Source organism: Pinus tabuliformis, chromosome X, assembly GCF_031772625.1.
Source record: "Pinus tabuliformis cultivar Carrire ecotype Pingquan chromosome X, CPIR1, whole genome shotgun sequence".
NCBI classification, from domain to species: Eukaryota; Viridiplantae; Streptophyta; class Pinopsida; order Pinales; family Pinaceae; genus Pinus; species Pinus tabuliformis.
Window position 1 is genome coordinate 1,020,053,089 of NC_142308.1, and position 11,494 is coordinate 1,020,064,582.

The 11,494-nt window shown below is 34.1% G+C and overlaps 1 pseudogene; it reads right to left on the reverse strand.

Annotated features, from left to right (window-relative positions):
* Nucleotides 1–4,533: 4,533 nt before the first annotated feature.
* On the reverse strand, nucleotides 4,534–5,199 carry LOC149143206 (rhomboid-like protein 20 pseudogene; annotated as a pseudogene).
* Nucleotides 5,200–11,494: the final 6,295 nt, after the last annotated feature.

Sequence of the window (11,494 nt, forward strand, 5' to 3'; positions counted from 1 at the left end):
CGAAGTGGCAACGACTTCACTAGAACAGTGCACCAAGTGGGCTATATTCAGTCTTGTTAATGGAAAGGTTGTGGTCGTATTTATTGTGGACAGATATTAATCGCCAGAAAAGGGTTGGACGGTCGGGGTCAACCCCACGGCCACTGGTCCCTTAACACTTAATATCATATCACAAACCGCCAGAAATACATCTTACAAACTACAAGTGTAAGACATGGTGTTGGGTGAAACTATGTTCATTTAATTTTGTTGTAGTACTTGCCCAACTATTTAATTTGTCAATCCGACGTCCGTAGACTTACGAGACACATGCACTATATATGCAGGACATAAGTGGAACTAATCTAATCTAATCTAAATTACTGAAATCAAATTAATCTAGGAAGGCATTAAAACATTAACTATGAAAGCAGGAAATTGCATAAAGGAAAAGCAATACATCATGTGAAGAATTGAATGACAAATAACATATGTGAGCTCACAACAATAAAACTATGTCAAATTATATTACAAGAACTAAATTACAAATCATGGAAGCATAACAATAAAAGATGAGAAACTAAGAATTCCTTTCCATTAGTCATTATTCAAAATGAAGAGAGAGCACTCTCTTATATACATGAGGAAGATAACCTTCTCATAATTACATATCCAATATTCTCTCAAGCACTCTCAACTAATTTCCCATTATTACAAGATATGATCCCACAAATCTCTCAAGCATTTTTAACTACTTTCCCATTATTACAAAATATGATCCCTTTGAATCCCCCACAAATCTCTCACATATCTTGGATAAGATTGCCAACCAAATCCTCCATTCTTTTCTCCTAATTATCTCCTTAATATGGTGGAGGAGATATGGATAAGATATGCCAACCAAATCCTCCATGATTTTCTCCTTAGGAATTGGATAAGATATGCCTCCATGATTTTCTCCTTAGGAAAAGGCTTGCATATTTATCTCCTTGATATGGTGGAGGAGATATTAATTCTTCACATATTTCCTACACATTACAAAACTCACATATTCTTGAGATATATATAAAAATATGTACATTTTCTAATAATTAATCATAAATCCACTTATAATACAAAAATGAATAAAATGGAAAATAAGAAGGTGAAACCCAAATGTATGTATGAAAATGATATGATAAAAGGTTAATGGGATGATCAAATGTAAGGAATAGTGAAGAAAAAGGTGGATGAAAATATGACATTTATGAGTCCCAACATCCTCCCCAACTGAACTTGTTGCATGTCCTCATGCAACCATGCATGGGTCTCTTTAAGAACATTTGGCATCTTGAACTTTGGCTTTACATGATGATATCTTTTAATAATGAATGTTTCCAGGATATGTGAAAGACATGAGTAACAGTTTACATTTTCTTATGGTTGGTTCTTGTGCGACAACCATGAATATAAAGAATGTTGGTTCTTGTGTTAACAACATTCATTTCATTTTCTGTTCTCTTTTCTTTAATAATAATGTAAGCACTCACTGGAAATCATAATGTGCATAAGAAAGCCTTTTTGTAATATTAATGAAACATGCCAATATTGCGTATGAAGCAAAGTGCAACAAAGTATCATTGGAAAATAAATGTTGGTGAATGGTAAATGGAGTGATAGTGGTGAAGAAATGGAATCATGGAAGTGAATATGCAGTGAATGTAGTTCTCCCCCCTTCAACTGAATTGGTTGCATGTCCTCATGCAACCTGACATGGCTCATGAAAGGAAATGTAGCATGGTGAGGGAATTTTCCAAAATATTCAAGTTAGCATATAAGGAATTGCATGATTAAATATTAGAAAACAACATACCACTACTTACCCAAGAATGATGAATTATGCAATAGGAATGTAACTGCTGCTGCTGCTGGATCAGGAAAATGTGACTAATGTAACTGGATCCTGGGAAATGAAGAAATCTGAACTGCTGATGTTGAGTCATGGAAAAGATAAATTCTGAAAGTGGTACCGTGGTACTCTCATAGATTAGAATGCATGCTGCTGTAACTGCTGAGGGAGTCGTGAAAAAGTGTATAGTCTTCACCCGCTACAAACTCGATGGTACAATTTTAAACATGCGAATGAATGTGTCGATGTCGAGCATGAATAGAAATCATTGGATTACCGGCCATTGATGTATGTCGTTAACCAATGCAAGGAAACTCACCATTGATGTCAATGAGTGCCAAAGTACCGGAGTACATCTTGCGAAGTGCGAATGGATGTGTCGAGGTCGAGCCACTTGTAAGATATGAAGATCAAGGGACATTACCAGCGAGAGAACTTGCCATTAAGGCATGCAAGCCTCTAGGTACTCAAAAGGAACTCTAGTCTATTTCCCAGATAAGGTGCTGATGTCAATGGGGCAAGACTTGTTGAAAGGTGGGCCTTAAGGAATCCCACATCAGTCAATGCGAGTTTGTACAAAAAGATTTGGTAGGACTATAAATGGAAAGAACTCATGGACAAGCAGTGTGGATCAGCATGGCTAGGAAATCAAGGCAATGTAATCATGGAAAGGGAATGAGCTTTATTCAAAAGGCAAAAATACTATGAAAAGGATAAAGGGATGTATGCGATTCAGAAAAATAGGCGTGCATGAAGTCGTGAAAGATAAGAAAATGGAAGATGGGTTGCAACACAAGGATGGTGAGTAGTCATGACGCAAAAGGATTTTTGTGTAGTGGAAAATATCATGATATGTGCAGTGAAGAATTAGTTCCTTCAAGCGTCCAATGATGCATGTTTCATTATGATTTCAAAATATCACTTTTGCATTAGATTGTCTTCAATGCTTAGCACCATTCCTGCATAAAAATTGTTACCTTTGTGTGCCATCTCCAACGATCATCCCTGTATGAAGTGACTCAAAAACAAATTAGCACATTTTCAAGAATTTATGAAATATCCATTTGTAAATTATTTTTTGAAGTTACACTAATTGTGGATGAAAAGGGTGTCATATCGTAATGTTGAGCTTTCTGCATAAGCTTCTCGTTGGCCTACACAACACCAATCTCATTTATCTTGTTAGTATATGCATCCTAACTTTTGCCCATAAATTCACAAAAAAAGTCCAACATACTTTTATTTCCCCCCAACTAGAAATATTGCATGTCCCCATGCAATTTACTCAAATACTTTTTTCAAAATGTTTTTATTGTTTTGCAGGAAAATTGATTGAAAACATTTGAAAAGGCGTTGTATTTGTTAGGGAACAAGTAGTGAATGTATGAATGAATGAGGGCAATTATTTTTTTATTTATTTATTTTTTCTTTTTATTTTGTCTTTTTTTTATTATTATTATTATTTTTTATAAGTAGAACTTCGGCGTAAATCACATAAAGAGAGACATTTGTCGACGCGTTTCGAACCAACCAGTGTGGCTCATTGTCAGGACAAGTTGAAGAAACAGATCCAGCTTTGCATGCTAAATAGTCTGAGCAAAGCCTCCAACGGCTATCTTGATCAACGGCTAATTTTGACTTAGGGACTGTAGTCAAAAAGTCAAAATGATAATTTAAAGGGAGTTAGTTAGATTATATAAGAAAGAAATAATTATAGATGTTGATTACGCTATTAGTTTAAAAAACCGTGACTTGTATGGGAATTAGTTAGATTAAGGACCTGACTTACTTATATATATATATATATATATATATATATATATATATATATATATATATATTAAATAAATAAATAAAAGCTAGTTGATTATACCTTTCAACTAACTTTTATTTATATATTTAATATTAACTTTATATTGGTCTTTATCATAAATAATTCCCCTTAATTTATTTTTAAATCATACCTTTCAACTAACTTTTATTTATTTATTTTATATATTTTATATATATATATATATATATATATATATAAATGTCAGGTCCTTAATCTAACTAACTTTTATTTATATATTTATTTAATATATTTAATATATATATATATATATATATAGATATAAGTCAGGTCCTTAATCTAACTAATTCCCATACAAGTCACGGTTTTTTAAACTAATAGCGTAATCAACATCTATAATTATTTCTTTCTTATATAATCTAACTAACTCCCTTTAAATTATCATTTTGACTTTTTGACTACAGTCCCTAAGTCAAAATTAGTCATTGATCAAGATAGCCGTTGGAGGCTCTGCTCAGACTATTTAGCATGCAAAGCTGGATCTGTTTCTTCAACTTGTCCTGACGATGAGCCACACTGGTTGGTTCGAAACGCGTCGACAAATGTCTCTCTTTATGTGATTTACTCCGAAGTTCTACTTATAAATATTATGGATCACAGAAGCCTCAATTCGACAATTTTTTTTTTTTATTATTATTTTTTTTTTGTTACGGAAAACAATTTCATAAATTTGGAACAGAATAAACAATGAATGAAAGAAAACGAGATATCATTATCAAAACCCCAAAGGTGTACAAATCAGTGATGATAAAAATGAAACCAAGAAATATGGAACAACCGATCCATTGATACCAAGCACCATGCCGCTTTAGCATTAATGAGAATTTGTTGCTGCGCTAATATCATTATTTGTCTGGGCTAGTGCTTCAATTGCGAGATTTCTATCAAAGCTCATTATAACCAATGTGGAAACAGCTTCTTTAGATGGATCTATAGTTACATGAAGAAGTGGAGTTGCAGCAGCAAACTCATCCTCAAATTCCGTGTCATATGAAGTAACAGCCTCCCTTGTAACATTCTCTCTTGAAGAGGTGTTAGATAGCCCCATTAACAAAGTCGACAAGGAAAGGCGAGAAACAGCAGAAGCTAATTTCTCAGGGAACTCAATTCTGCGAAGCCCAAAGACATTCAGTCGATAAGACAAGCCATCGATGATGCCACAAAGACCTGGTATAAATGATCTTTTCCGTGATGAAATAAGTAGCTGAGGACCAGCAAGGTAGACAAATGATTTGTCAGAGAATTGGATCCCAAAAATATGAAACCATGTTAAAACTGGTATATCGAAATAGAAAGGTATAAATGAGGAAAATATCAAGCCATAGGGTCCAGGGGTTAGTCCAATCGAAATCGGATCTTTGAATACTAACAAAGAAACCAGTTCAAAAAAAAAGTTGTGAAAATGATTCCAAATGTGAAGCTTCCGCACAATTCCCTGGTAAGAAAGACCGCATACCGATGCCCCATCTACCCAATACATTCATGATTGTTTCCATAGAATTTGTGTCAGATGAAGAAGGAACCGATGTTGTGGCCACGTAAGGGTTTGCCTGAAAAGAGGGTTCCTGTTGGCAGGCAGGCATTGGAGGAGCAGATGCTGCGGATTCAGATTCGGCAAAGAAAAATGCAGCAAACAAGAGTGAATTATCAGAGTGCAAACCCAATTACTCCCACCGCCTCAGAGTGGATGCCAACATCTTCAGAACGCAACCCCTTAAAAATGTCAGTTTTGAAAAGCAGTTTGTGATCAAACCAGGACAAATCTAGACAAACGAAGACATGGGTTTTTTCACAATAGAATAAATTACATAACCCAGAAATCGTTTGCTTAAATTCCTAACGGTCTAAGAGGGAATCATGGTTCTTCGAGACCCTGTTTAGATGACTGTGTGAAGGAAAAAAACGGTTTTTACAATTAATGTGCAAAGAATTACGGTGATGACAGCTCTTTTTTTAATTTTTTTTTTTTAAATGAAAAACTAAAATTTAGAAAGAAACTAAACTTTCTCTAGATTTAGTTTTTTTTTTTTTTTAACAAATGGACACAATGATTTGCATATTGAAAGATGTTTTGATCAAGCATATTGCAAAACATTTATTTATTCTTGAAATTAGTCTAAATCATCCCTATTTTCTGATCCTCGAGATCGTACAAAGACGCAAGAGGAGAGCATACTTATTCTAGGTAAAAATAAAACTGAAAATGAAAGGAAAAACTAAAACTGAAAGCCTACCTACTCTATACTAATTAAAATTTACAATTTAGTTACGTGTAGTTAAACTTCCAATGAAGCCATTCACGTAGCAGTGACAACAATAGATTCAGTAGCAAGTTTTCAAATGAAAAATGAAAATATTCGAAAGTGAATGAGTCTAGTGGTTGTATCTGTAAATCAACTAAATAAAAATAAAAAGATGAATCTAATCTAGTACTTACCTGGAACCATTGTTCGATAAAGCTTTGATAAGCACAGTTTCTCTCACTCAGATCATGTTGTAACTCTTGTTCTTCTTCTCCGATCTACTGCTCTTCTTCCTCGATCTCTTGTTCGAATGATTGTTCTCCATCAAATACACAAGATTCTTCAGAGTCTTCATTTATTTCTTCGGGAGTAGTTGAACCTTTAATTCTTGTCAAGATCTCCTCTTCCAAGGAAGAAGAGATCCCGACTTCTGCTAGGATCTAAGTGAGTAGTTCCAAGCTGAAACTCATTGTTAAGTCATGTTGAAAAAAACAAAAAAAATCAGCACACTAAAAGTTGAATTAAAAACAAAAGGACCACAGAAATAATCTTGAATTAAGTACTCAATTAAACCCTCTTACAAGGACAGCTCATTAATTGAGTAATTGAATGCTTCAATTATAACCATGAACCATGAATTCATCAAACATTATTCACAGTTGCGAAAATCAAACACACTTGCAGAAATTGAAATTCACACTTGCATAAATGTAAACACACCCTACATGCCCTAATCCATAAGAGGTTGAGCCCATTACGGTATCTCGAATGCGATGCGTAGGCTGTTCCCCACGTCTTACCACCTTAACACCTCGGAGTTAGGAACATGTCTAAACACACTTGCATGAAAAATCAAACTAAACTTCAATCCATCGTGCCTCCCCGGCAACGGCGCCAAAATGTTGGGTGAAACTATGTTCGTTTAATTCTGTTGTAGTACTTGCCCAACTATTTAATTTGTCAATCCGAGGTCCGTAGACTTACGAGACACATGCACTATATATGCCACACTTAAGTGGAACTAATCTAATCTAATCTAAATTACTGAAATCAAATTAACCTAGGAAGGCATTAAAACATTAACTATGAAAGCAGGAAATTGCATAAAGGAAAAGCAATACAACATGTGAAGAATTGAATTACAAATAACATATGTGAGCTCACAACAATAAAACTATGTCAAATTATATTACAAGAACTAAATTACAAATCATGGAAGCATAACAATAAAGATGAGAAACTAAGAATTCCTTTCCATTAGTCATTATTCAAAATGAAGAGAGAGCACTCTCTTATATACATGAGGAAGATAACCTTCTCATAATTACATATCCAATATTCTCTCAAGCACTCTCAACTAATTTCCCATTATTACAAGATATGATCCCACAAATCTCTCAAGCATTTTTAACTACTTTCCCATTATTACAAAATATGATCCCTTTGAATCCCCCACAAATCTCTCACATATCTTGGATAAGATATGCCAACCAAATCCTCCATGCTTTTCTCCTAATTATCTCCTTAATATGGTGGAGGAGATATGGATAAGATATGCCAACCAAATCCTCCATGATTTTCTCCTTAGGAATTGGATAAGATATGCCTCCATGATTTTCTCCTTAGGAAAAGGCTTGCATAATTATCTCCTTGATATGCTGGAGGAGATATTAATTCTTCACATATTTCCTACACATTACAAACATATTCTTGAGATATATATAAAAATATGTACATTTTCTAATAATTAATCATAAATTCACTTATAATACAAAAATGAATAAAATGGAAAATAAGAAGGTGAAACCCAAATGTATGTATGAAAATGATATGATAAAAGGTTAATGGGATGATGAAATGTAAGGAATAGTGAAGAAAAAGGTGGATGAAAATATGACATTTATGAGTCCCAACACATGGTAATAAACCATATGATATATCCCATATGCGTGGCAATACCAAATGATATGCTATATATCTATATATATATATATATATATATATATATATATATAGATATATATATATATATATATATATATATATATATATATATATATATATATATATATATATATATATAATGACATATTCAACAGGATATGGCGAAAGGGTCGGGCGGAGGTTTCGAATCGCCGACCTTCCAAAATACATATATACAAACGACTCCACACCATTCCACTAACCAATGTGTCAATGTTCGGGCTTAAGAGAAAGCCGAACTATTTTATTCAGAAACCATTGCAGGTGTTGAACCTGCCATACCACAACACGATTTCCAAGGTGGTTTTCATCTGCAAAGGTAGTTTTGCATAGCATAAGGGTGGCTTTTGTAGGTACAGAGGTGGTTTTTGACTTTCTAGGGGGTCTAGAAGTCACTGTGGCCAAATATGGTCGAGTTTATACTCATCTGACTCGAAATTTTGAGTTGGATGCAGTGGTGATGTCCATTTTCTCACTTGAGACTTTGTTTTTGAGTTCATTCCTGTAACACAATTTTGAAGACAAAATAAAGAGGTCAGCACTGGAAGTGAAAGGACCAGGAGACGTAGCCAGAAATTCTGGTGAACTCCTTTATTAAATTTGGCTGTGTTGATGTGTTTAAATGTGTTTTCAAATTGTTTATGTGTTTATGTTATTCACAATCTTTTCAATCCGTTGCACTAAGTAACATAAGAGAATTCACACATAGTTTATAATACCTTTTTCATTAATGGATCAAGTGGTATCAGAGCAACAAGGTTTTTAAGGTTTGACAAGTTTGTGTGAAGATTTGGATGCTTACTAGGTTGAGGCTCAAACAAGGCGAAGGAGAGCTTTTTGAGGCAAATCTAGAGATTGGAAGGGTCTTTTCACAAAGAAAAATGGTAGATGAAACTCCACTTGGGTCAGAATCTCAATTCTTGGATAGTTTCATGACGATACGTTCCATGGTGGAAGAGATGTATCATGAGATAAAAAGGGTAAAGGTGAAGGAAATTCATCACCTAAACCAGACAAAGGAGCAGAGGAACCTTTTCTTTTTACTCCTCCAGATAAAGAAGATAAAGGAAAAGGAGAAAATCCTCCTCCATCTCCTCCATCATCACCATCATTGTCATCATCATTGTCTTCTTCTCATAAAACTAGTTCTTCTAAGAAGAAGAAAAAGAAAGCCTCTTTGATCAAATTAGATGTAAAATTTGATTTGCCAATTTATGATGGAGAACTTAATGCTGAAAAGCTTGATAATTGGATAAGGCAAATTGATGTATATTGCAGGGTGCAGAAAGTTGATTCAGAAAGAAAGAAGATCCAGCTTGCTAGCCTTCGACTTGGAGGAACCGCACTTGTATGGTGGGAAGTCAGGACAAAAGCAAATCTCCAAAAGCATGGTAAAATCATTTCAACTTGGAATGAATTTATTTCTGCTATTAAAAAACAATTTTATCCATTGGATTATATGCAACAAGCAATGATGAGTTTGCAACCACTATGTCAATTAAAAGGTCAAAGTGTTCAAAGTTATACTCAGGAATTCCATAAGAAAGCTTTAACATTATGCATATCATTGGACTCACAAGAAACATTGTTGAAATACATAGGTGGTCTTCATAGTTATTTTAGGCATACCATACTTATGTTTAATCCAACTAACTTAGATGATGTATTTGTTCAAGCAACTCATCTAGAAGCTAGAAGAAAAAAATGTAACCCTAGATGTTGGGAAATCATCCAAACCTATTGAAAGCAAGAATAAAGGCAAGAAGAAACTTAAGTGGAAGGAGAAGAAAGCAAACACTGTGAAGAAGGATAAACCTTCATGAACTCATTATAAGAAGGAAGGACACGATGAGACACACTGTTGGTGATTGCATCCAGAATTGAAGCCTAAGAAGTTTGTGGGTAAAGAGCGAAAGAATGTTATTGCTATTCAAAAGGACTTGGGATCAGATTCAGGTGACGAGACAACGGTTACAGCTGCAGGTATAAAAGGTAAGGATTCTAAAGCATCTACAAGTACTTCTTCACATTCTTTTGATAATGATAATGATGAGAGGAAAAGAAATGAGCTATTTCAAATAAGAGTCATTTCCAAGCATACTAAAATCGATACTTTATTTGATAGTGGGTCATAAGTTAATTTGATTTCGGAAGCAATTGTAAAGAAGTTGGGTCTAGAAACAAAACCTCATAAAAAACCATATCCATTAGGTTGGGTGTGTGATAAAACTAAGATACAAGTTATGAAACAATGTAAACTTTGTTTTGCTATTGGGTCAAAGTTTGTAGATGAGGTTGAGTTAGATATAGTCCCATTGGACATATGTGGAATTGTGTTAGGAAGTCCATACTTGTACGATAGAAATGCTATCTTCAATCAAACTGAAAATAAATATCAACTCACTAAGGATGGAATTGAATATATTGTAAGGGCTCATAAACTCAAAGATAACTTCTCTCTCATAAATTCGGGACAGCTGAAAATAATTGTAAATGAAAGTAAACAATTTTTACTTATGATTGTAAAAGCAAAGGATATTGATAAATCCGATGCATTCCAAGGTTGTAATCCTAAACAAAAAGCAAATCTAGTTAAAGTTGTTTTTGATTATGATATTCTGTTTCAAGAGCCTAAAGGGCTTCCACCCAAGTGAGAGATAGAACATGAGATTTATTTACAGCAAGATGCTCCACTACCTAACATTGGAATGTAGAAGTTATTAACTCTAGAGAATGTAGAAATAAAGAAGCAGATACAGGAGTTGCTTGATCAAGGGTTTATTCGACCAAACACATCACCATGTGGATCACCTATTATGTTAGTGCAAAAGAAAGACGGTTCGTGGAGAATGTGCATTCATTTTAGAGCATTGAATAAAATGACAATAAAGAATTGTTATCCTCTTCCTCGTATTGATGATTTGTTAGATTAGCTAAAAGATGCAGTTTACTTCTCTAAATTAGACTTGCGAAGTGGCTACCATCAGATCATAGTTGTAGAATAGGATGTATGGAAAATTGCTTTCAAAACGAAGCAAGGACTCTATGAATGGATGGTTATGCCTTTTGGCTTAACTAACACTCCAGCTACATTCATGTGAGTCATGAATGACGTATTTAGACCATTCATTGATGATTTTGTAATAGGCTATTTAGATGATATTCTTGTTTTCAGTAGAACATGGGATGAACATGTAAAGCATGTAAAGAAGATTTTAGATGTTTTGAAAAGAGAAAATCTCTATGTAAAACTGTCAAAATGTGAATTTGGAAGAACATCTTTGAGTTATTTGGGTTATATTGTAGGGAGTGGTGAATTGAAGATAGATCCCTCTAAGGTCGAAGTCATTGTAAATTGGCCTAAACCCAATACTACTACATAAGTTAGAAGTTTCTTAGGGGCAGCGCAATATTAGAGAAAGTTTATTTCTAACTTTTCTTTGATTGTAACTCCTTTACATGCTTTTACAAGTGTGAAACTGTTGTTTCAATGGGGAGGAAAACAACAAAAAGCCTTCGAAAAATTGAAAGAAAGGACCAGTACAGTGC